Source organism: Falco biarmicus, chromosome 8 (genome assembly GCF_023638135.1).
Source record: "Falco biarmicus isolate bFalBia1 chromosome 8, bFalBia1.pri, whole genome shotgun sequence".
In the NCBI taxonomy this organism is placed as follows: Eukaryota; Metazoa; Chordata; class Aves; order Falconiformes; family Falconidae; genus Falco; species Falco biarmicus.
Window position 1 is genome coordinate 25,726,211 of NC_079295.1, and position 24,268 is coordinate 25,750,478.

The following is a 24,268-nucleotide window of genomic DNA, read 5'->3' on the forward strand; positions in this document are numbered from 1 at the left end:
GAAATGAAAAGTACTTGGCTAAATTTTCAATACTACCTGTAAGAAAACACCTAAATCTCTCTTGAATGAATGGAGAATCATTGAGATTTGTATATACTACAACTGTCTAAGGTTCTCATAGTAATTCTGTGTTCAATTTAGCAGATAAGTAACTAGGAATATACAAAAATAAATGCCCCGGATTACAACTTAAGTTACCAAAATGACTAGGAAACCCTGTAAGTCTTGGATCTCAGCTTATATGAGGTGCCTTTTTTTTTTAATACTGAAAAAAATCTGATACCTTGTTCATGGAGAAGAATTTGTATTTTTTTTTCTTTTTTAAACAAAACTTGGACTTTCAGCATAGTAGTCACATATCAGTCATCTTAGTATTAAAATAAAAACAACTCGCTCTTGGGTCTTTAAAGAAAAGAAATAATCCATTTGGTCATTCTCCCAACAGCAAATGAAATCCATGTGTTTCGCAGAAAGGAGAACAGATTATCAGTCTGTGAAAAGTTGGATTGATATGCTTCCCATGTGACAGTGACTCCTTGTCACTTGAGTTTTAGTTGCAAATACATGTTTTACAGAAGTGGATTTTTCCTTCCCATTTTTGTCTTTTGAACTTGTGAAGAAACTTTGGCTGCGCGCTCATGTTATGTTAGGACAGAGTTGTGAGGCTGTTTTGCACTGGAGCCGCCCAGTAACTACTATTTGTGCATTTACTATAGCTCCTTAATCTCTTTCTGAAGACGTTTTGGTTTTCACAGTCTTAATGTCATCGGTCTGTGAACATCCTAGAAAAAATATGTTAAATACTTTGCTGTTACTGGTCCTTTTCCTCTTGGGTAGCCAAAGATTCTGTTTTTGTTGTTGCTGTTCAGTATATAATTGTAGTTGGAACAGCATAAATTTTGCAAATAGAGGAAAGGCAAGAACTGACGCCATGAAGTTATTAAATAAATTGTGACATGGATTTACAGACTTGGAAGGTTGTGGCATTTCTTCCTGTGAGATATTTCTCTCCTAAACGTTTTACTTGAGAGGAAAGGAAGCCCTGTCTCAAAATTATCCATTTCTGCTGAGGAACCAAGAGAGATGTCCAGAAATTTTAGGCTTGGAACATGTCTTTCAGAAATCTGGGTTATCTATTAAGAGCCTTAGGCTTCTCTGCCAGCATAGCCCCTTAGCAACTAACTCGATGGTGCCGTAAAATAGAAACAACACTTTCTCCTTCTTCACGGAAGCTCAGTAGTCTACTTTTATAGACCATGGAAAGTTTCAGATGCAAAATGTTTCCTTCCTATAAATCTGCCTAAACTTCCAGGACACAGAGGGCCAGATATTCTTGAAAGTGAACCTGCCATGTTCATAGTTTAAGCAGATACAATACAAAATAAATCGAAAATAAGATCTTGGACATATAGCAGTCAATGAGGAGACTGCTGTTTACTCCAGATCTCTGAAATTTTTTCATTAGCTCTTTCTGAATGCCTTAGATCTTACTGGGAGGCTTTAGAGTAATTTTAGCTCCTCTTCCCTGTACAGAGTGGATCTTGCCGTCCTAAGAGGGTGTCTGCAGGAGTGCTTGATGCTAAGAATGGATAGAAAGGCAGCTCTTCATATAGCAGAAATGATCTTGCTAGTTGGCAAGAAGCAGTTTTCAGTGGATGTACAGAAAAAGGTCACTGGCTTTTGTTTTATATCTTCTGGCTGTTGTCAGATAAGACACAAAACCACCTGTGGGTTGAGGAAATAATGGCTGAAAAATATCATTGCCACTACAAATGTCAGAAACATTCCATCTGCACAGATTTTCCCTCTGATCATCACAGACTTGTATCATATACCCTGTACTGAAAAGTTATTTTCAGTGATGGTTATTACAGAGAAATACTGCTTTCAATATAATCCCTCAGAATACAAGGTAGAAGATACCTACAGAATTCTTGTGTGGGGCTCTGCTTATACAGTGACTTTTACTTGCTTTAGTTCTTGCTCATGGCAGCTAACGGTGCTAATTTTGGCCATGTTTTTATTTTGAGTAATTATTTTTGGTGAATCATTAGAGAAACCTTTTGTCAAATTATAGAAGTATTGGGCTTGCTTTCCTGTAGTAGCACAGCTGTGCAGTATTTACGAATACAGTTAGCAAATGTTCACCAGTTTTGTGGAAAAGTACTTTCCTGGCAAGACCACAATTTGCCAGTACGCATCTCTACAAATCTGCTCTCCACCTTCATCTGCTTGGTTCTTTCTAGTTTTCTATTAGATGAAGCTTTCTCCTCTTTTCTCAGATGAAAAGAGGGTATTACAATTTTGTTGTGAAGGTTTACCTGGGCGTACAGCTATTTTCAGACAGTATTACTGGCTTTTGTGTGGGAAGTGAAGCTGCCACGTTTCTGAATAGTTCATTCAAACTCAAGCCTGCTACTCCAGTTCTGCATTGGGAAAACACATTTCTTCACATCAGTTGTGCCAGAGGCAGAAGTGTGGCGAAGAATAAGGTAGGTATTATGTTTGTCGCAAGGATGTTGTAACAGCCAACTCGGAACCAGAGCCTGGGGTGTTGGGGGGTTACCACATGAGTCAGCCTGGGCCATAAGAGTTTTCAATCATATACATATACATAAGGGTAGACAAAGCAATCGATGCAATGGCCCACAGATACTATCGTTTCTGTGGGAGGCTAGACAGGAGTGATCAGTTAAATAGAAGGACAAGAGCAGAGGAAAGGAGAAATTAGAGTAAGGAGCTGATGAGCATGGTTTGGGGAAGCCTGCAAGAAGCTGCCTCACTCCACTGTGCACTTTATTTTCCCAAACCACATAGTGCCATTGCACGAGATCTGCTGTACTGAGCAAACTTCTGCCACGAAGAGCTGGTTTTACAAAGGGTTGCTGCAGCAATGTAGCCTCAGCCATAGAATCATGGAATCATAGCCGCCATCAGCTGCTGTGTTGCATTTCTTAATACAATTATTTAGGCTTTAATTGTAATTTCTTCTTTGGTGACTTAGACAATCATTTCTTGTAGCCTATTTAGTATCTAGATCTGAAGATGCAAGATTAAATTCATTCCAGTTACACGCTGGAATTGTTGAGACTCCTTAGGTGATTAGGAACTTAGGCAACTGGGTCATAGGAGATTCAGCCAGGAGTTTGTAACTTGCTTTGACACATTTTCTAGGTGCTTTCTAGACTCTCACTAAGCATGGTGCTCACTGCAGATGACCTTTATGCCCACACCACATGGTTCCAAAGCCCTGTGCTTTCCACCATCTTGCTTATGATTTGCTTGCTAGCCTGCAGAATGGCATCTCTGTAACACTGAGTTTCCTCAGAGGCCTCCTTTTGTGCCATTTACGTCATTAAATGAGGGAGCTGCAGCAGACCCTTCATTCTCCTGACAATCCCCAGTCCCAGGGTGAGATTTTAAGCTTTAAGGCTTAACAAGGGTCTTCTGCATTCAGTTTGGCATAAATCATCATGCCAGCCCACCCCTTGGTGTGCTCCCTTCCAGGCTGTTTGCTCGTACCGTGCTGCCTGTATCAAGCTGCTTGTATTCTATGCGACATTTTTGAAATCTGTTTTTTGCTCTGGACAGCTTCACTTAGGCCTCCCCCCTTCCATTATCACTGTATGGTTATAATGTGGGTTTTTAATGGGATTACAATTAGGAAAGCAGCTGGTTTATGGTAACTAAAGTATATAATAACCACGACAGACCATTGTTCTGCACCAGGGTGGTCGGAACACAAAACCAGAACCTTGCAGGAGCCTGTGTGCATTGGGAAATCACATATCTTATTGAGAGGGTATTTTAAGGATTCTTTCCTAAATAGTCAGCGTCATGAACACAGGCAGAGCTAAAATGAATGGCAGGCTAATAGTCGTTTTGAAACATTTGAGCCAGACTTGCTATACAGCTTTGTTTCCACAGCATGGGAACTTTTATTTTTTACAGCTGCATACTCTAATATTTCCCTGTTTTGAGGCAAGAGCACCCAAAAGTTGTTTCAATTCCCTGCTCTTAATAAAATGCATGTTTTCATTAAGTTATGTGACAGCCATTAGCATATTAATGTTTCCATGTTCTTTGCTTGCCACGTAATTGTGACCTCTCCCTGTGCTGCCATTTCCCATCTCCTTCAAGCACACTCAGGACTGAAGTGGTGAACTGGAGCTCAAACATTTATTGTAGCGGGGAGCTGTCATCGCTGCGGTCAGTTAAGAGCAAGAAATCTGCTAATTTTACCCAGCATATCTCATTAGCAAAAGGACATATCTGAACTTCAGGAGTTCATTCCAAGGAAATGTCTGTAGCACATGAGTACAGCCTCGTTAAATAGATGGTGTGGGTAAAGGAAAGTGGAATGGAAGATTTCAAAGCTAACTTATCCAATTTTTTAAGAGTATTTTCTCTTCATTCCTCTCTCCTTTATTCTCCATTTTTCTTGCATTTTGCTTTCATGGTTTGTCAGCTGCAGTGAAATATTGCATTCATAATTATGTGGAATATGATTTCATGTCATGTAATTAAGTGTGATACATCAGTGTCTCTGAAACTGTTCCCTTTGAGATCAGTATTAATACTGATTATATTGGAGAAGGAGTCTATCTATTGTTCTTGCCTTTTTAGGGTTGAAATAAGTCCTCTACAAATTGGTTCTTTTAGAGGTTTACGTACGTATTTTTTCAAATAGTATTATTGCATACATCTCTGAATAAATAACACCAGGTTTACAGAATATCATTTGGGTGGAGGAGGAGGTAGATTGTTTAGCAGTTGAGCAATACGTGATTTGCAATGTTCATCTCTATGTTGTATAGTACCAGCATAATTTTTTTCTTTATTCCTTCTTCAAGGACTGTAGCGTGGTTTGGGTTTTGTATAATCTGAAGTAAATTTCCCCTGACTACACTTTTTCATCCAGTTTTGCTCATCAGAGCAAACATAACACCAAGAATGGTGAAGGTATGATCCCTAGAGGGAATACCTGATTGTGCCAGTGCTGTGTTGCCTGTGCAGGCACGTGGTGGTGTGGAAGACAGTGCAGCACTGCAGGAGAACACCCTCAGTAACCTCAGGACCAGGATTTAGATAATCTCACTTGTGTTCTGCCCAGCTGATGCACCCGGTTTCCCAGCAAGACAATCTGCCAGAAGAGGAGTTGCATTGCCAGTATGGTGTCAACTGGTTGTGCTAGCGTCTCTCTTAGCTGATGGTCTTGTAAGAGCTTACTGTCAAAAGTAAGTATCCCATTTCTACAGCTGAGAAGAAATAGTATTCAGTTTTGTATGTTTCCTTTGCCAGATGCACTGGAGAGATATAGGCCTGACACAGAGACTGAAATGCTCCTTCTGTTAGGGCTTGGCTTCCGCAGTCCGTAGTGAGGCAATTGTGTGATGTGCCATGGGAATTGTGACTGACCTGGAGATGTGATGGTTGGTTTAAATAGTAATTTCCTTTATTTTTTTAGCAACTGCTTTCAGCAGTCGTGTTATGAAGTGTCTAACCTAGCATGGTGTGAAGGAAGACTATCTTCCTCTCAATATCTGCACTTTAATTGGACAGAAATAAAATTCAGATAGCTTTACATTCATGTGCAAATGAAATCCATGCTGAAATCTTCTCTGAGGAAGTTCCAGGGTGTGTGTGGGTGTGTGTGTATATATATATATATATTTTTTTTTTTTTTTTTAAATAATGACATGTAGAATGTCATTAGGGACCCATATGTATTTTTGGGGAAATTGTAATTGACAAAAGTTTTTTTTTTAAGAAAAAAAAAAAAAGAGGTGGTGATACCAAAAAATTGGAGACAAAACTCTCTAATACTTGGTTTGGGGTTTCAGAAAGCAGCCGTTCTTGATTTTTGGTGCCAGATGCACTGGGGATAAGTTCCGTCCAACACGCATACTGACTTTGTTCACTGTTTATCTTTATATGGCCAATCTATATATATATTAATGATGTTTATCAGAAACTATTAGCATATTCATTACAGCTCCATGAACTATTTATCATATCTACACTCTTACTACATGTGTGTGGCCTAATGGGTCGGGGGTCCTCTGGTGGTCGTTTGGGACATCTTCATCCTTTCTTCACCCTCTTCCTCATCATCTTCCTCTTCTCATCCTTTTCATGATCTTCTTTTCTTCTGGCCCTGTTTCAGCACTCTTGGCTCATGTCTTGGTTTCGGACTGGTTCTTACTTACTCAGTAGCTAAACTATGCAATGCAGTGTTCCACTAGTAGCTAAAATACATAATACAGTGTTGTAGAGCTCGGCTGTGTCAGGGATACATAGTTGCAACATTTACAGTTAAGCACACTGGTAAGATTCCTCCGGTATCAGTTGTCTTCTGGAGTCCTATGCCCTGGATGCAGACAGTCTCTTGAGATGCCTTGAATTTAAAACGAATATAGTTTTAATTTTCTCTTCTGGTTTTGTGACTAAGCAAAGATTGGAATTTTTTGAGCTCAGTATTTCTTGTAGCCTAACAGTATTCAGCAGTTCCCCTCAGCACACTGTCTTAAGAAAACAAGCAGTCTGAATACAAACACACCGAGGAGCTGTGTCTGCACCGTGGTTGCAGATGCAGGGACCCAGCAATTGCACAAGCTCCGTCTCCCCCAGGAAATGAGAATTTTGTTGCAGTGTGGGGCCGTAGGGGAGGTGATCCCATGGAATTTCCTTTAGGAAGTGCGGGTGAGGGAGAAGAGTGGAAGGAATGTTTCAGCCACAGCTGCTTGTAAAAGAAGTACTAGGAAAACTGACTGGTCAGAGTTACCGCCATTGAAAATCTCTTGTTGGAAAACAAAAACCTGATTTGGTAGTGTGGGGCGTGTAAAGTCTGTGAGCGCTTGCAAGCCTTGCAGGTGTTTGTTGCACAGAGGTGCAACCCTCGTTTGGTATTAAAGAGCCACAGGAAAGAAATGTCTGGTGGCAGCTGGTGGAATGGTCAGGGTCCTGGTCCCAGGCTTCCCCAGTGGCAGGGGCCAGCTCAGATGGGAGGTGATAGCAGCTCAGTTATTCATCAGAATAACCAGTAATTCAGGAACGTTAAGGGAATTGTTTAATTTCAGTGCACTACTGAAAACGTTAACAAGTACTAAGCAGGCTTTTTAGTGGGTTCCATGATGACAAAAACTGTCCCTTGTGTTAGAGACGACTCACTCAGGCAGGCATCTCAGAAGCCAGTTCAGAACTGAATTAGCTCAGAGCACAAGCCGATTTCTGCCCCAGCATGCTTACATTAAGCTTGCCCTTTTTTCTCAGGATACCATTCAGTGTAGAAGGCAGGATCAGTATTTGCAAGCAGATTCTTACATCTAATGTCTGATATCTCATGTGGTTTCACATAACTCATAGAAATCTCATGAAGCCTTGAGTTTGTTTGCTAAAGGTTAATTCTGCTTAGCTCTGATTTCTGTAATGTTAACCCTTTGAAATGAAAAAAAATGGGCCATTTGAATTACAACTTTTTTTTTTTTTTTTGTAACCTTTCAACCCTTCCCCCCCCATATTACCAAGCTGCGTTTAGGGTGGAGAAACTAACACTCCAGATCGTATGAAATCCAGATAAAATATGTGTATTTATTATTTGCAGAGTGAAAGCAGTAGCAAATATAGGTAAATGAGTTAATTCAGATCCTGGTAACTCTAATGAAACTTGTGATTAAGGAAATAGGGAGAAAAAAGAGTGTTCATCCTTAAAAAAACCTCCACAAAATGTTAAGCCTTGATCCTCAATTGTTATCCCACAACTTCTAAAATTCTACCCTCTTTTGACATTCAAAAAATGTCAGCTGCCTCAGTTGCGTTTGAGCAGTGCCTTACTTAAGACTTAGGCCAACCCTGTAGAAAATTAAATTACTGAAGGGCTGCTGAGAGAAGAATTAACATTTAAATATTTAATCTTTGCAGATAGATGTGCAGTACCTGGGGAAAAAAGTAAAATTTTAATTTGAATGTTGGTAATGTTATGATAAATCGACATAGAGCGAAAAACAGCAATGAAAACACAAAAAGAGAAGACTTTGATTTGGGGTCTGTTTTGACACTGTTACTAGTACAAATATTCCACTTGAAATAACCTGTGTGAGTTGAGTTAATCATTAACAGAATCAATTTCAGTGGAAAAAGTATGTTCTCATTTGTACTCCTATCCTGCCCCTTACATTTCCATTTCTTCTCTTACTTGCTTCAGTCTTTTGTTTTCCCAAAAGAGGAAAAATGTGTAATCTGTCGCTTTGCTGCCACAAGATAAACTTTGTGGGTAATTTCACTTTTTGGGTATTAATAATTAATTTAATTGATCATTTTGGCTGTCTTAATTGAAATAACCCAAAATGTGTGTTCTTTTTAAATGTTTGTTTCTCTATTCTGTGGAGTTGTGTATTTTACATAGTATCTTTATGGATCAGTATTTTTGCCTAGGAGAACGTTGTGGACTTGGGCCTTACATGTGACCAGTATTTCAAATCCTAGTGCTGCTTTTTGGCTTAGATATAGCCACTAAAAAGCTTTCACAAGTCTACCAAAATATCAGCAATTATTCTGTGCATTAGTAATGACTTTAGTGTCTGAGTGAGTGCAGTAGTGATATAAGCATTATGTTAATAGTTAAGATCTAAAACAAAGAGGAAAAAAATGCTTCATAGAGGGTGATGCAAATACTGGCGAAATCTCAAATCCTTTGTTTACAGACCGTGAATGTCAGAAATAAAAGGATCTAAACACCTGAAAAAGAGCTAAGCAACTTATTTCTGGTTTCAAGGACTTTGCTGAAAGGGTAACTGAAGAGCTTTTGGAGCCTGGAGGCTAGCAGAGTTTTACAGTTCAGTACATAGCTTTATTTAGCATGTATGTAAAAACACCAAGGAACTGGCGTGTTAAAAAACCTGGTATAAAACAGAAATGCTTACCTGTGCCCCTAAGAGGATGGCAAGCTTGCCATCCTGTTTGCAGTGTGCTCACAAAGGTCTGATCCTAGAGAGTGTGGAGTACCTGCAGCACCCATAGCTCCTATCGCCAGTCATTAGCTCATAGCAGGGACTCAGGATTTGTTCTAGTGAAGGCTGAGCTTTTCAGCTGTGTAATTGCACAGTGCTCGATAAACTCTGTGGCCTCTAGTTCTTTCTTTTGCTGTTGAGGTTTTTCTTAGGGTTTTGGTGTTTTGGTTTTTTTTTTTGGTTGTTTGGTTGTTTGTTTTTTTTTATTTGCTTTGTTTTGTGTGTTTGGTTGGGGTTTTTTTTATTTGTTTTGTTTTTGTTTTGGGTTTTTTTTGTTTCTTTGGGTTTTGTTTTTCTTCTTTTTTTCAACCTGTAGCTGTGTGGTATGCCAAGACAGAGATCTCCCCCATGTTGAGTCTGAATGCCTTGGAGCTGAATGTCTGAATGCCCTCTGAGTACTGGAGAAGCAGTCTGGCAGAGAGGAGAGAGACACTTTCCCTTGGAGGCTGGAGGGTATCAGCATGGTGGGGTATCCAGTGGAGCTGACATAGCACTGTCCATTTCCTTCCCCACATCGCTGTTTGTAGTACTGTGATCTGAAAAGGAATGTTTGTGATCTGAAAAGGAATGTTTGTGATCTGAAAAGGAATGTTTGTAAATGATTTGCTTTTTTTTTTTTTTTTCTTTCTCCAGAGATCATGTATTCAGCCCCCTACATTTCCCTCACTGGAAGCTATTTGTTTTTATTGTGCAGCAGGCTTCATCTTAACTTTATTGTTAAAGCTTTTTTGTTTGTTACTAAAAGTCTGTTTGCTATATGCAGAAGATCTCAAACACTGGAGGGCATGTGTTGCTCCATGCTCTTTTTCCTCAGTGGCAGCTTACAGGGCTTCCCTGTCCCAGTACCAGAGGTACAATACTAGGGGGGAAAGGAAGACCATCAGCCAGGACTGCTGCTGAAAAAAAGTCCCATCATCATACCAAGGCCTCAGCATGAATGTACTTTTTATTCTGTAAATTAGGATCAATTCTTTTCGAACATTTTCCAAATATTCAGAGCTATGACATTATAAAAATAGACAATAATCTGTCCCAGTCTTTTGTTCTTCCCAAGTGAATTTCATGTTACTTTGTTCCATGAGAAATTCTGAAGTTTTTTCCACCCATTCTATTAATTGCTTATTCAGTGAAATACTTGTTAATTCTTTTTGAAGCCTAGGACACTTACTCTGAATTGTGCAGTTTTGAAAATGTCATTAAGTATTTTGAAAAGGGTGGCCCTCCCAGGAAAAGGACGCAGCACTGACCGGCACCGATCAACTGTTTCCCATCCTGAGTGGAGGCTGGCGTTGAAGTGGCAGTCAAAGGAGCACAGGCTTGCGGTTTTGGACAACTGAATTGGGTAGAATTGATAAGGTGCAAACAGTAGATAGGTTTCAGTAGATCACAGAAAGTTGGTGTTTGTGCGTAGATAGTAAGAAAAGTTTTTGAGTCTGATTCCTTTTTGAAAAACAGGAAAGACTTAATTTTTTTTCCTCTTAAGTTTCTGTGTAAGCAATAAATTGTGCTTTTTGAAGCAATGACCTGAAGCAGAACCCTGTGTTGGTCTAAATCAGTATGGAACATGGGACTTCTGCTTCATTTCTGGTAATGTTTTTTGGTCTTTTTTTATCAAAGGTGTTGCCTTTGTAATTGTTACTAACAATTCATTGATCAAGTGACACTCTCAAGAGAGAGCCCTCCACCTGAACTCATTTGGGTCTAAACCCCTGACTTAGAGGAGATTAGGGTTATGTAAGGATATGTACTCCTCCATGGTTGTAGCTGAAAGGTGAGCAGCAGCAAGAATTTTAACTGGTTACTGACCAAGCATCCTAGTGATGCTTATATGGTGGATACAGGTTTTGGGAACATAGTAGTTTCTTTATTTCATGGGATAAAAAATGGATAATTAATTAGAAACAGAGCAGAATACATCTAAATACATAGCTGTAAAGGCAGATGTTCAGTTCTTTATAATTGGCTTTCCATATACTTACAAAAAAAAAATCCCTTCTGAAAAAGGGATCCACTGCTGTTTAAATCACCACAACAAAACTAGTTGAATCTTTGCCATGAAAAAGGGGAAATTAGTTTCTGTTTCTCTGGATGAAACTTCACGAGTTCCTGTGATAGAAGACATTTTAGTGCCGTTAGGACATTTTAACTTTGCTTTTCTTTTTGTGGTAGTTAGTGTGCTTTTTTTTGTCCTTTCCTGAAGTGAAGGGGAGAGAGGCAGCTTTGGAGGGCAGAGGAAAAACTACATTTTCATGATTTTATATTGTAGTCAGGAAGGAGTATTTCTGAGGGCAATGTTTTCTTCTGCTCATTAGTGTCTTTCCCAAACTTCTGCTTTGTTCAGTGGGACAGAATTTTCAGAAATAGTAATTGTTCCTCAGGGATTTGGCTGGATTTGTGTTTAGACCTGGGTCACTGGTGTTTGCCTTCTCCGGGATCTCATAGTTGTCTTCTGCTTATGCTTGTGCTGAACGTATTTGACAACTCTTTGGTTCTGCTTCTGCTGTGGTGGCGGAAATGTGAGGCTGTTTCTCTCAAGTTGCTTTCCTCTAGTGGTGTAGGTCAGCATTTGGCTGTGACAGCTCTCCTTTAATTTTTTGGCAAGCAGTTCTCTGACATTCTTGTTGCTGAGATCATCCCCACTAGGGCTTTCAGAAGAACATCTGACTGGGACTCAAATTCTTCACCTTCTGCTGTTCTGACCATAAAGTATGTTATAGGAAAGGTCTCAGTCCTTTACCATTAATAATTAATTTGCTTCTGGATACCTTCTTTTGACTGAAAGGTCTGCGAGTTTGTGGTTTCTTCCTTTTGCTGTGATTTGGTTTCATGTTGAGGGTGTGGATTCTTTTAATCCCAAGGATAATTTAGGAGAAAAAAAGTATCATTAAATTGCTGCAGTCTGAGTCATACTTGGTCTGTGAGTTTAGTTCCCTGGCCTTCCCACACAGCATTTCCGATACGCGGTGAGCTGAGGGTGTGCAGGAAAGACTGTAGGGTGACCTAGATACTGTTTAACTCTTTACTGATGAGTGGCTTTCTGACACTGGATATAGCCATTGCCTCTTTGGATTCCCAGTCCTTTTTTGTGTGATAGCTGTATGCATTATATTTTCCTGCTTCTGAGTGGTTTTCATAAAAAATATTTTAAGATTTCTATTTGGATTGGTTTAAACATCTTGTTAAAATAAATTGATTGGAAAAATTAGTAAATGAACTATTTTAGACTCTGAAGTGTAGGTATTGAGATTGATTCTTAAGTAGAAGTTACAGCTTCTTTTGCATAACACTTCTAAGAAAAGTTCTGTGGTATCACTTCCAAGGGAAAGGTTCATTCTGCTGCCCTCTTGCAGGCAAAGAAATAGTCATCTCAGGCTCTCGATGATAAAAAAGGTCTGTAAAGCCCAGAAGCACTGTGACCATGTCAGACAAGCTCCTTTGTTGGCGTACGTTGTTGAATCTGTTCAAGAAAGGTAGTGATACAGAACTAACTGCACTGACTTTCTGCTTGCCTGCCAGCTTTGCTGTCGTGCAGTGGTTGATTGGATTTCTTGGCTCTGTATGAGAATGTGTGTTTTTTTGAAGAGTCCCTTCTGTGGCTGCTGATGTTCTGGGTTTGTGAAACCACCACAGCTGCTCCTTTTAAGAAACTTTGAATCTATGTTTTACTCTGTTTAATGTAGATGCCATCCAAGCTTGCAGGTGATACAGCCAACTGGAGGATCCTAATTTTCTTTGAGCCCAGTCAACTCACTCTTGAGTCACCCCTTATGCACAGATGGTCATGGGTTGGATTTTCCCTGCTAGGCCAGGATTAACCTCTGTTGTCAGTGTTCTTCACTGTGAAGCCTGAAGATCCAAGTGTTTCCTCAGGCACACCAGCCAAAGCACAGTCTGGGACTTGCCTGGGATTTGGCCTTCCATGGTGGCACTTGACATAGTCATTATACAGAAGTCACTGGAAATGAGGGTCTGGGGGGGGGATCACGTTCATTCAGCCACCTCAGGTATATTTTATGTGACCATCTGGTAGCGTGCAGTATGCTGTGACTGCAGGTCTGTCTGCAGCTCAGGGCTCACAGTAGGTTGAATGTGGTTCCAGACTACAGTTGTACTCACTAGCTGTTGTCGTGATGGGATCAGAACAGATTAATGCTTTTTTTAAAGAATATTTAAGCCACCAAAAGCAAATTTCCATATAAGTATCTATTACGCTCTCTTTGCAAAACTGCAGAAATCAAGCTCTGCCTCCTGCTTGCTTCAATCAATATTCAAAAGACTGTCTATCTGAAGCAGTGTGAAACTGAGGAAGTGTCACTGAGCATGATCCTGACACATCAGCCACAAAGGTTGCACTTTAGATTTTGTCATACAGCTTGTGATTGCTTATGTATCTAAAATTTTGGCAACAGACAGATAGTATTTTTTTTTAGTGCATAACACTCCTCTGTCCCTATCGCAGCACTTAATACTACTGTAGACATCTTTTCAACAGAGCCATGCAGTTATAATCAATAATATGTGAACTGATGCTTCTGCTCAATAACATAGAGCCATTTAAATGCCCTTCTGAAGTATTTTGACCCCTGGAGAGAACTACTTTAGTACAACCATTTTCCCTATTGAAATGGAGATATTTGCTATTGAGCACAGCTGGGACTTGAGACTAGAGAAGCAGAATCAAATAGGGCTAAAGTCCACATGCCGTGCTATTAAGGGGGCAAGGCCTCTGGAAGGCTTAGCAGTGATATTTGAATAATTTGTCCATTTAGTTCTTTCCTAGTATGATTTTCATTAACTTAGCAGAAATTAAAGGAGATCAGGCTCTGATATTAATTGTACACTTCATCATGAGGTGTTAATTCCAGTATAGAATAGCTATTGAAAGCAGGATGTTACTATGAGTATTTCATAAAAGAACCACTGTTCAAATGCAGTCCAGAGATACTGGAAGCTATTTGAATGTATTGGTTTTTTTCCTCTTTGCATTCCAGACAGAAAAGAGGCAGTCAGCACTTTCCAGGATGGGTTGTTCAATTAGTGCAAGATGCAGGTAATAACTAATAGGTATTTTTGCATTTTAAGCCATCAGGGCAGGTCTTGGATTCATCCTGTTGGCTTTGTGTTGTCTTAGTATTACAGAAACAGAAGGAGAACATTCAAAATGTGCTGACATATTTTTTAAAAGTTATCAATGACAGGCATTACTCCAGTGACCGTGAATCTTCCATCCAAGATAAATGCAAGAAAAAGCATTATGTGTGTGTGTGTACATATATATGTATGTATCTTTAAAATATTTTTTTATATATAATTTACACAATACCTGAGACAGTCTTTTGTAGTTCAGAGTTGACAGATGGGTCAGGGCTTAGGAAACAGGTTGTGGCTGAAAGTGCCCTTGTACTTTGGCAATCTCCAGTCTCATGGTTTTCAAGACTTTGCCAACATATTCCTCAGGGCATCATTAAATTTAAACCGAGGATATAAGACTTGGTTAGCAGCCTTCACTAGAAGTGAAATTAATGGGCAAGAATAATGTGAAGAGTAATCTTCTGAAGTACACAGGCTTACAGCATTAATAGGTGTCTGTCTATCTATCCAGATAGGAGGTAATCTCACACTAGCTAGGACTGTAGCCAGAATAACACCTTTTGATTTATACTGTTCTGACTAAAACAAGGGGGAAAAAGGATTGGGAAGTGTTGATAAATAATTTTATTTTCCCCTTGCCTTGTCCTTAATTTCCTCCCACAAGAAAAAGAAATATGCTTAGGAAAAGCCAAAATAAAGGACAATGCATCATACGCTGACAATGACTGAATGTGGCTTCCTTGGATGAAGGAGGAGGAATAGAAAAATAAAAGGTCTTCAGGTAGAGAGACTAGTTTATGCTCCCAAGCTGATCTGTACTGTTTAGCTCAGGGAAGAAAAAGGAGCTATGAATAACGAGAACCACTCTGTTATGTCTTCATATTTTTATTCTTTCAAGCTGTTAGTGTAGGCTCTGCAAAATTGGTGAGGCTGCAATTTGCCAAGATTTATGGTGGAATGTAGAAATACTGCCTTACTTTCAGATTAAAACAGCTAGCAGTGGTAAATCAATACATGCACATCTGCAGACCTGCCACGAGCTTGGCTTATAAATACATATTAGCATTCATCTGGTTTAATTTCTCATCTTCCCAAATCATTGTCTTGATTAGTGATGATTTCTCAGTATGAAAAAAAGGATAAAAGAAATTGCTAGACCTTAGAAATAATATTCCAGACTTGTAATTTGAACCTGTTTGGAACTTTATTATTTCACTTGCAAATGAATTATGATTTTCAAAAAAACTCCTGTATCTTTTATGGATATGTGAAACTCTCTGCTTTCATGTATTTTTTATATTCTTCCTGGGAGCCACAGTAACTATGATAGTTTATTTCCAAAAAATATTGCATCAGTTTTTGCTTTCAGTTGTGTATAAAGTGCAGGTTGGCTGTTATTTTTTCCCCCAGTGCTTTACTCTTAACCCAGGCGTAATTTGTGTCCATCCTGTAGTGTTAGGGTAAGAGAAAATAGGGTGAGACCATTTGCTTTCTTAAAATAATGTGGCTTTGTTCTCCCATCTTGTAGCTGTAGGAAACTGTAAGCCCTTCCCATATACCTGAATAGCTTTGTCAGCAGATGCACAGGCAAATTCCTGCAGAAAATGTAAATTGTCTGATGTTTTCTTGAGTAGAGTAAGAATGATTTTAGTACTAAAAAGTGGGTTAACAAAGAATTCCAAATATCTTTTAAATTAATTATCTCTTTTTGTAAAAGAAGGCTTCTCCAAAGTTTGCTCTGCTAAACTGGATGCTGAATGATACAGGTTAGAAAATGCAGCCTGCTTTGTGAGGCAGGAATTGAGAGGCAGATCTCTTGATTCTTTTCTAAATGTAGCATTTACTGGTAACTTCCTGTGTGAATGTCTTAATGTATGTTAGTTGATTTATGATAATTCTGAGATTTATTGTTTGTGACTGCCTGAATAACTGCACAAACCATGTTCATATGAATGATCCTCAGTTCGGTGTCTTATGGTAAAACTTTCTGTAATGCTTTCAGTGTAAAAGTACTTCAAATAAGTTACAATATACTGTATTAGAAGTAGAATAGTAGCGAACCAGTTTCTAAGTCATTCAATCAAACTTACGCACATCAATTTCGATCCAACTCCAAAATATTTCTTTTAAAGAACAATGCCACGTAATTTATAAGAAAAATACAGAGTGGTCTTTCACAAGCGTTGGTCATCAAGCTCTGTAGAAGATTGGCAGGAAACAACACTTTTAATGTCAACCAGCATTTGTGTCCCTGCAAACAGATGCTTGAAAACATAATGTAACTCTATGTAGTTCACGTTTTAAAGTACTTCAAATGTGAGTTTAAGTGGGTAAACAGAAAAAAATCTCCTGAAAGTGCAGGCAAAAATAAGTTGCAAAGTATTCACTTAGCTCTGCTGAACTGTTGATTTCATAAATGAGACAGATGATGATAAACAACTTCCTTTTCCGGAAGAGCAGACATTTTGGTCTTTACTGTGATTTTTTTTTTCTTTCTTTTTTTTTTTCCCCCCCCATTTAGGAGAAAGCAAGCTATATTTCCTTAGACAATAGTTGCACTTCAAAATGTGTCAGAGACAAATCTGTTTGTGTTTCTGATAGGTTATTTATCCTGCTTAACCCATAAACTGTAAGTAACAAGGCTACTGAACTGATAGGTAGCCTAGCAGATGGTTCAGAGATTATGTTAAATCACCTCAGCTTTTCAGAAGTTAGGCTGGGTTACTGCAGGGGCAGTGGCTGCAAGAAACACTGAACGAGATCGTTTTTCTCAGTTTGTTGCTAGAAATTCCATTTTTTCTCACAGCATGTGACATCTTGTGTGTCTATCGAGAAAAAGGATATGTAATCAACAAATTTAGGACCAGCATGTTAGTATCCCGGCTTTGATAAGAATTGTTAGGACGATGAGAATCTTTACGTGTCTATGAAATATGAAGGATGATCTCCTGTGGAGGGCAGGAGGTTGCCTCTGCCACTTTTGCTGCTGTTGCGCTCTCCTTTTTCAGTGTCTGGAGTTGTTGCTCTGGTCTCTCCCTACCATCAGTCGAGCATTATTATCTTGCTAGCCTGTGAAAGATTGAAAAGAAATTAAATTCCTTGTGTTTGGTAGTAAAAATCATGTTGCAATAGACCAAGGATAGGCCAAAATTCAGGGCATTGGAAAAAACCTCACCCTGAAGAGTGGGTGATTATTAATCATCGTTCTGCCACGTATCTGTATTCGCATCCTCAGCGGAGTGACTGAGGCAGCTGATGCTGATAAACTTGTCAGAGCCTAGGATAGAAATTACAGGATCATTCTTCAGAATTTGCCTTTTTTTTTTTTCCTTATAAATTAACACACCCCCCCACCCCACCCCCCCAAAAACCCCTACTGTAAAGATTTTATACTTGGGTTTTTAAATGTCATCTTATTTTGGTTCTGCTGCTTTTGTGTTTTCCTCAAAGTAGCATCAGCTGAATTCTTTTCAATGCCTACAAGGGAAGAATGTGAGAGCCTTCCTCTGCAACTCCAGACTCTTTGTGGGACCAGGCTTCATGGATTATTTCCCTTCCCCTCATGATTGTGTCATCATAGTACTGAAGAATAACTGTTTTTTTCACATATTACGACATTCTTAACCTTATAAAGTAAAACTAAATAAACATGCCATTACTTTGTTGTTGTTGTTGATTTAAGATTGACAGAGAAAATACCTCTGTAAGGCAATTGTTGGAAATCTGGTCATTTACTACAGACTAGAATGCCACATTAGGAATGCTGTTTTAGTGCCAGCTGTAGTAAGTCTTAAATGTTTAAAATACCCAGAGATACTAAAAAACTCCCAGCTTTCCTTAGTTGAGGAGACAACATTGTACAGTGGGTCATGCTTTTAATAACCAATTTGTTGTGCAAAAAGGAGCATATTAATTGAAAAACCTTTGCAAAAATAGCTGTAGGATGCCAACAGGACTTTTTCCCCTTGACTTTCGGACAGCTTCTAAGGAAGGGGTAGAGATTATTCACATCTCTGCAAAGCAAGAGGAAGCAAACATTTCCTGAGTCTGAAAACATTTCTTCCCTATCCCTACAGCTCATCCTTGGCTAAACCAGGAAATAACTACTCTTAAGAAAAACAAAATGAGTAGCTGAAAAATAATAATCTCCAAAATTTTACTGTGTGCGCCACTTTGCTATTCATTAGGGTTTTCGATTCCTGGTTTTTTTGAGCTATTAGGAGTACTTACTGTACACAGTAAACCAAATACCTATTCATAATATACTGCTTTTTATCTGTTAAAGTTAATATTGTCCAAGAAACTAAGATGGTATTTGTTCACACATCAGCAAATTGTGTATGTCTGGTATGCTAAGCATCTGCTCTTCTAAGGACAGATAACTGTAAGAGCTGATAGTATCTGTGTATATGTATACGTGGGGGTGTATATATATCTTTATATATATATCTTTATATATATATAAATCTGGGTTTGCTAATTCTCATTACTTCTGAGTGAAATCTGGAATTGTAACCTACTGAGTCTGAAGAAAAGATTGCTTGTAATTAAGTAATACTAGTTTGTACTGTGCTGATATTGGTAAATGCATCAGTAATGAAGATGATCTCTATGGCTCAATGTCCAAGTAGAGACCAGTGCTGAGTGGTGTTCCTCAGGGCTCTGTACTGGGACCAGCACTGTTCAACACCTTTGTCGGTGACATGGGCAATGGGACTGAGTGCACCCTCAGCAAGTTTGCCCATGACACCAAGCTGTGTGGTGTGGGCGACACGCTGGAGGGAAGGGATGCCATCCAGAGGGACCTTGACAGGCTTGAGAGATGGGCCTGTGTGAACCTCATGAAATTCAACAAGGCCAAGTGTAAGGTCCTGCACATGGGTTGGGGCAATGCCAAGCCCAAGCCACGGGCTTCTGGAGAATGGATTGAAAGCAGCCCTGAGGAGAAAGACTTGAGTCTGTGGATGAGGAGCTCAATGTGGCCTGGCAATGTGCACTTGCAGACCAGAAAGCCAACCGAATCCTGCGCTGCATCAAAAGAAGCGTGGCCAGCAGGTCTTGTGAGACCCCACCTGGAGTACTGCGTTCAGCTCTGGAGCTTCCAGCATGAGAAGGACACGGACCTGCTGAAGCAAGCCCAGAGGAGGGCCACAAAGGTGATCAGGGGGCTGGAGCACCTCTCCTATGAAGACAGGCTGAGAGAGTTGGGGTTCTTCGGCCTGGAGAAGAAAAGGCTCCAAGGAGACCTTACTGCAGCCTTCCGGGGGACTTTACAAGGCCATGTAGTAATAGGACAAGGGGGAATGGCTTTAAGCTGAATGGCAATAGATTGATATTAGATAATAGGAAAAAATTCTTTACTGTGAGGGTGGCAAGACACTGGAAGAGGTTGCCCAGGGCAGTTGTGGATGCCCCGTCCCTGGAGGTGTTCAAGGCCAGGTTGGATGGAGCTTTGAGCAACCGGGTCTGGTGGAAGATGTCCCTGTCCATGGCAGGGAGTGTGGAACAAGAGGATCTTTAAGGTCCCTTCCAACCCAACCCATTCTATGATTCTGATATATGCTTTTATCCACTGACTCATTGAAAGCACAAATGTGCAAAACTTAAATGAAGAATTAAAGGTGGAGGAGTTGTGAAGAAAGCTTTCTTGATCTTGTGAAGAATTTACAGTAGCATGTAAGAGTATTGACTTGTCAGTAAAGCCAAGGATCTGTGGTGGTGTTTTATTTGGTTGTGGGTTTGATTCTTTTTTTGTGGAGGGTGTTGTTTTGTATTTTTTTTACTCGGAACCTAATTCCTTAAAATAGTCTTTTTACATTAATGGACACAATGTAATTTTAGTAATTTTGTAAAGACAATCAAAACAGTAGTTTTGGAGGTATTATTTATCTCTCAAGTAAAATAATATAAAGAGCCGATGAGAACTACTTGGGTATTTGGATATTTTGAAAAGACAATCTTTTTCTCTGATGTATGAGAGAGTCCAAGGGACAATTAATAAGAAAGAAAGAAATTAGCCTTATGTCAAAACCACGTGACGATTTAACAGCGTGTCATCAAAGCAGTGCTCCAACTTTAATTCAGGTTCACAAGGAAGTCCTATTTTGCACATAGGGGAAAATACGATCCAATGGCTGAAACAGGGCACGTATGGCTGCACTGATTTAACCCAGTGCTTGAGTATCTGAAGCTGGTAAAGGAAATTTTGCTGAACCAAACAAATTAGCCAAATCGTAACACAATTTATTCTAAGCTAGGTTATGCATATCCATTAACTGTGCAAATCAAAGAAAGAAAAATATAATTGTAACTTTTTATGTAATGTTTAATTATTCACTAAAAATGATTGGTCCAGCTTTTGCTGGTACCTACTCATTATATTCTGGTAGCAAATCTTTAGGTCCATGATGGCCATAAAGCAACTGAATGATTCCAAAGAATTTTTCAAAGAACAGTGTGTCTTCCAACAACAGAAAACAAAATACGAACAAAATGTTCTCAGCAATGTCTCCTTCTACACTAGGCCATAGATGTGGTGAAGAAGAATTTAAAAATGGAAACCATATGGTTTGATTCTGTTCTCCAAACTCAGTATTCTGCTGGATTGAAAAACTTCTTTATCAAGTTTTTGTAAGAGAACATATTTACCCATAAGTAAACAAGCAGGATTGAAGTAGGCTATCACAAGGACTAGCAGTATTGTATTGACAGTTATTTCCTGAAATTCCCCGTATCGAGAAATTTAAAAATTTGGTATATGGAGAAACTAAAACTCCCTGTGTTTATCTAAGCTTAAAAAGGAGCAAGAACTTAAGGTTCACTACACCATTTTCCCAAGATGCAGCAGAGAGGGAAGTGTGGGAGCCAGATAAAACCTTTTGTACTGCTCAGAGACTGCTCTGAGCTTGCATTTTGGATCCAAGAGAAAAGATTGCTGGGGCTGATTATGTTCCCTTGGCCGTGCTGTTGGCTTGGAAAAGCCCTGAACACTGGAATAGTAGTGAGGAATGGGAGCCAGCTGTACCAAGTCAGGTCTTGCTGACAACTCCCTTGATGCTTTTCCTCAGTTACAGGGAATTTTCTTTGCTCTTTTTGCACCAGGTGGTCTAGAGAAGCTGAGCCTAGATGAGGCCTTTCCATGGACTGCTCAGGTTTCTTCTCTTCAGGTCTCAGTTGAGATGAATGGGTTGGGGCTTCCACATACTCCACAAGTGAGATAGACTGGTGTGGTCTTGGCTGTTAAGACCGTTAGTTTCATGTAAATGTTCTGAGTTGTACTGTTCAAAATAGAAAACTCTGTGTTTGGGGAGGTGAGGATGCTGTCTTAAAAGTTGCACTTCACTGATTTGCAAAAGTCAGTGTTTGTTACATGCATTTTTTAGGGTCATATTGAAGGATAATATTATTCCTTTTTAAGCAGGAGTTTACTGCATTTATAGCACGTGCAAGGTGCCCACTAACCATGTTGTGCGCTGAATAAGGCCATGTTTGTATAAGAAAGTTCATTTTTTTATTTATTTAAAACCTTATGTACAGACTAAGCACCTCTACATACATGTTCTCTTTAGTGTTACCGTTAATATACAGGACTTGCTTTGGAAGTATTTTCTTTATCCATTTTGTTCTAGTTATTTACCCTAGTCTAAAGTAAGATTTATTTTGATGTGGATCCATTCAGCAGCTGCAACATATTTTAGGATTAACTGATCTGCTCTCCCACATGGCCACCCTCCTTGCTGGATCTGCCCATTTGTTGTGCTGTCTCTTTTCTTTGGGTCACCTGGTGAGAGTATTGGCTCCCTGCCAAAATTTTTGTGTTCAGCCAAATTCTCTTTCATTTCACAGTTCCACCTTACAGTGATTTCATGTACTCAAAGCCACTTCTATGTTAGAAATCCATGCCTGGTTTTACCACGTGATTCTGGCTCTTAGAAATAAAGAGCATTCCATGAAGGGCAGCAATAAGATGCTAAGATGTAAAAATTAATCTAGAATAAACACAAAAGATATGTAGTGTTGTTCCTGCATAGCAGAGGAGTTCTGACAGCACTGCAGCAATGCAAGGTGTAACAGCAGGATCTCTGGGAATGCTCTTTTACAGCTGAAATGGACTTAGGCAAAGGGAGAGCACTGTCCATCTTCAACACAAAGTTCTGGACAGGTCAGAATGGAGGCCCTAAGCAGCTCTAAAAGGCAAGGACTTTCCACGGTGGCAGAGATACTTCTGGTGTGTTAGTTTCCAAGTCAGCGTCAGGGGATAGAGAAACCTTTCACAGGACAAGCTGGAAGAGGGTTTGACAGTACTGCACGTGGAAGCACTGTGAGCTTGATGTTGAGCTATTGTGGGCAAAGACTTGAACAGTTCATTCCAGACAGCCCCTGTCAAGCCTCTCACTGCCTGTTGTTGCTACCTCCCCTAATGCACAAACAGTTAAGTTCTTTCAACACTCAAAATAGCACTTGTGGCAGAGACTTCAAGCCACTTCATTCGCCATTCTTTGTCATTCTCATGATGGCATCTTATCGCCCTCACATTTGCAAGTATGTTATCTTAGCAGATGTACAAAGCAAGAAAAGTAAACAGTGGTTCAGTTTGATCCATGTCCTTAGTTTTTTAAGGACCCATTTCTTTCAACATCAGAGGTATATTGAATGTTGCAAGTATTCCTAGCTATTTGTAATAAATCTGTTAGTGTGATGATTTGCACTGTGTTTGACTGTGTTGCTGTACAATATGATTTTTAAAAGGTATATGGTGATGCTTCACTTCAAGTCTTCCACTTCAAAAGTTTCTAAGACAAAGGTATAGTGCTGTGTTTAGACCTTCACCTTGCCTGGCAGTAGATCTTCTTTGGTGGGTAGGTGTGGGTTACCCTTTCATTTCGGCACAGAGTGTGTACTGGGCATTGGTGAGCATTATCCTACTAAGCAGCAGTACTGAGTATCTTCCTAACTTGGTTTTTGAACAAGTTTCTTCTTCATCTCCTATGCAAATATACATTTGTATTGGTGTTCTGTACTATAATGATAGCTTGTGCACTGGTGCACAGGTTTGTAACTGAACATACCCCTTTAATCCCATAACCAGTGCACACTGGCAATTATTTACCTGCCTCTTACCCAGGCCCTCTCTTCCTTAATACGTTAGTTGACACTGGTGCGGTATAGAAAAGAGATGCAAAGCTGAAAACATCTTGCTATCTACAAAGGTAATTCAGACCAAACAGCGAATGTTTTAATAGCACTAAGTAAAAAAGGAAAAAAAAAAAAAAAAGAGGCTATTGCTTCTGAACATTCATTTAATATTAATTCTGGGAGAAAAATAGCCTACTTAATAAGGAATACCTAGTTGTTTGTCATCAGCCAGATCAGCAGTAATTTCTCAAGATTTGAATTTAATACAAAAGAAAGCATATTTTTTAAAATTGCTTCAGAGGAGAGGGAAAGAGCAATCACCAGTCATTGTAGAAGTGATTCTGCCAACCATGAGAGATGTGCTCTGCCACGTGGTGGGAGCAAGGAGGGGATGTATCCCTCTGCCCAGGCTCAGATGGAGTAAGTGCATTTCTGTGCTTCATGGCATCTGTGGGAGCTAGTACTTGGGAGGAGTATTCACAGGGAAAATCGTAGGAGAAATCCTGGTGATAGCTGCTATTGTGGCACTGGTTCTCCAAATCATTCTTAGACACACACTTCTGAAACTTCTTGGCAGTATTCTGTGGCAGTTAGTTCTTTGCAGGAGCTGTGCTATCTAGGACAGTGAACTAAATCACAGGTGGTCTTGCACAGTGGAAGATGGTCCCTGAACAGACATGCAGACACCTTTTTATGGGCTGGTGTGCATCAGCATAGGTGGGCCAGCACAGTCCATAGCCAGCCCCTGACTCCCCTCCGTGACCAAACTGGCTGAGGGTTGCAGTTACTGTGCTTACATAGATACCCAGCCCTGTAGTTTTTTACTACTGCCACTTGCTACGCTTTCAAGAACTGAAGCAGTAGCAGGGACAAGATCATCCTTCAAAGACTTTTTTCCCCCAAAAGGTTATGCAGCCCTTCACTTTAAGAAGCTTAGGGAAGCTGATAGGATATGGAGAATGCGGGCTGTTAAATGTAATGCTGAGTGCAGTCAACTTGGGCCACAAGAGTTCAGCGGATCTTGAAGAGCTCTG

General features: G+C 39.7%; 1 protein-coding gene across 4 annotated transcripts in view; it reads left to right on the top strand.

Annotated features, from left to right (window-relative positions):
• Positions 1-24,268, top strand: part of RBMS1 (RNA binding motif single stranded interacting protein 1) — a 148,963-nt gene that overhangs the window by 81,716 nt on the left and 42,979 nt on the right. The gene's annotated exons all lie outside the window — the stretch shown is intronic.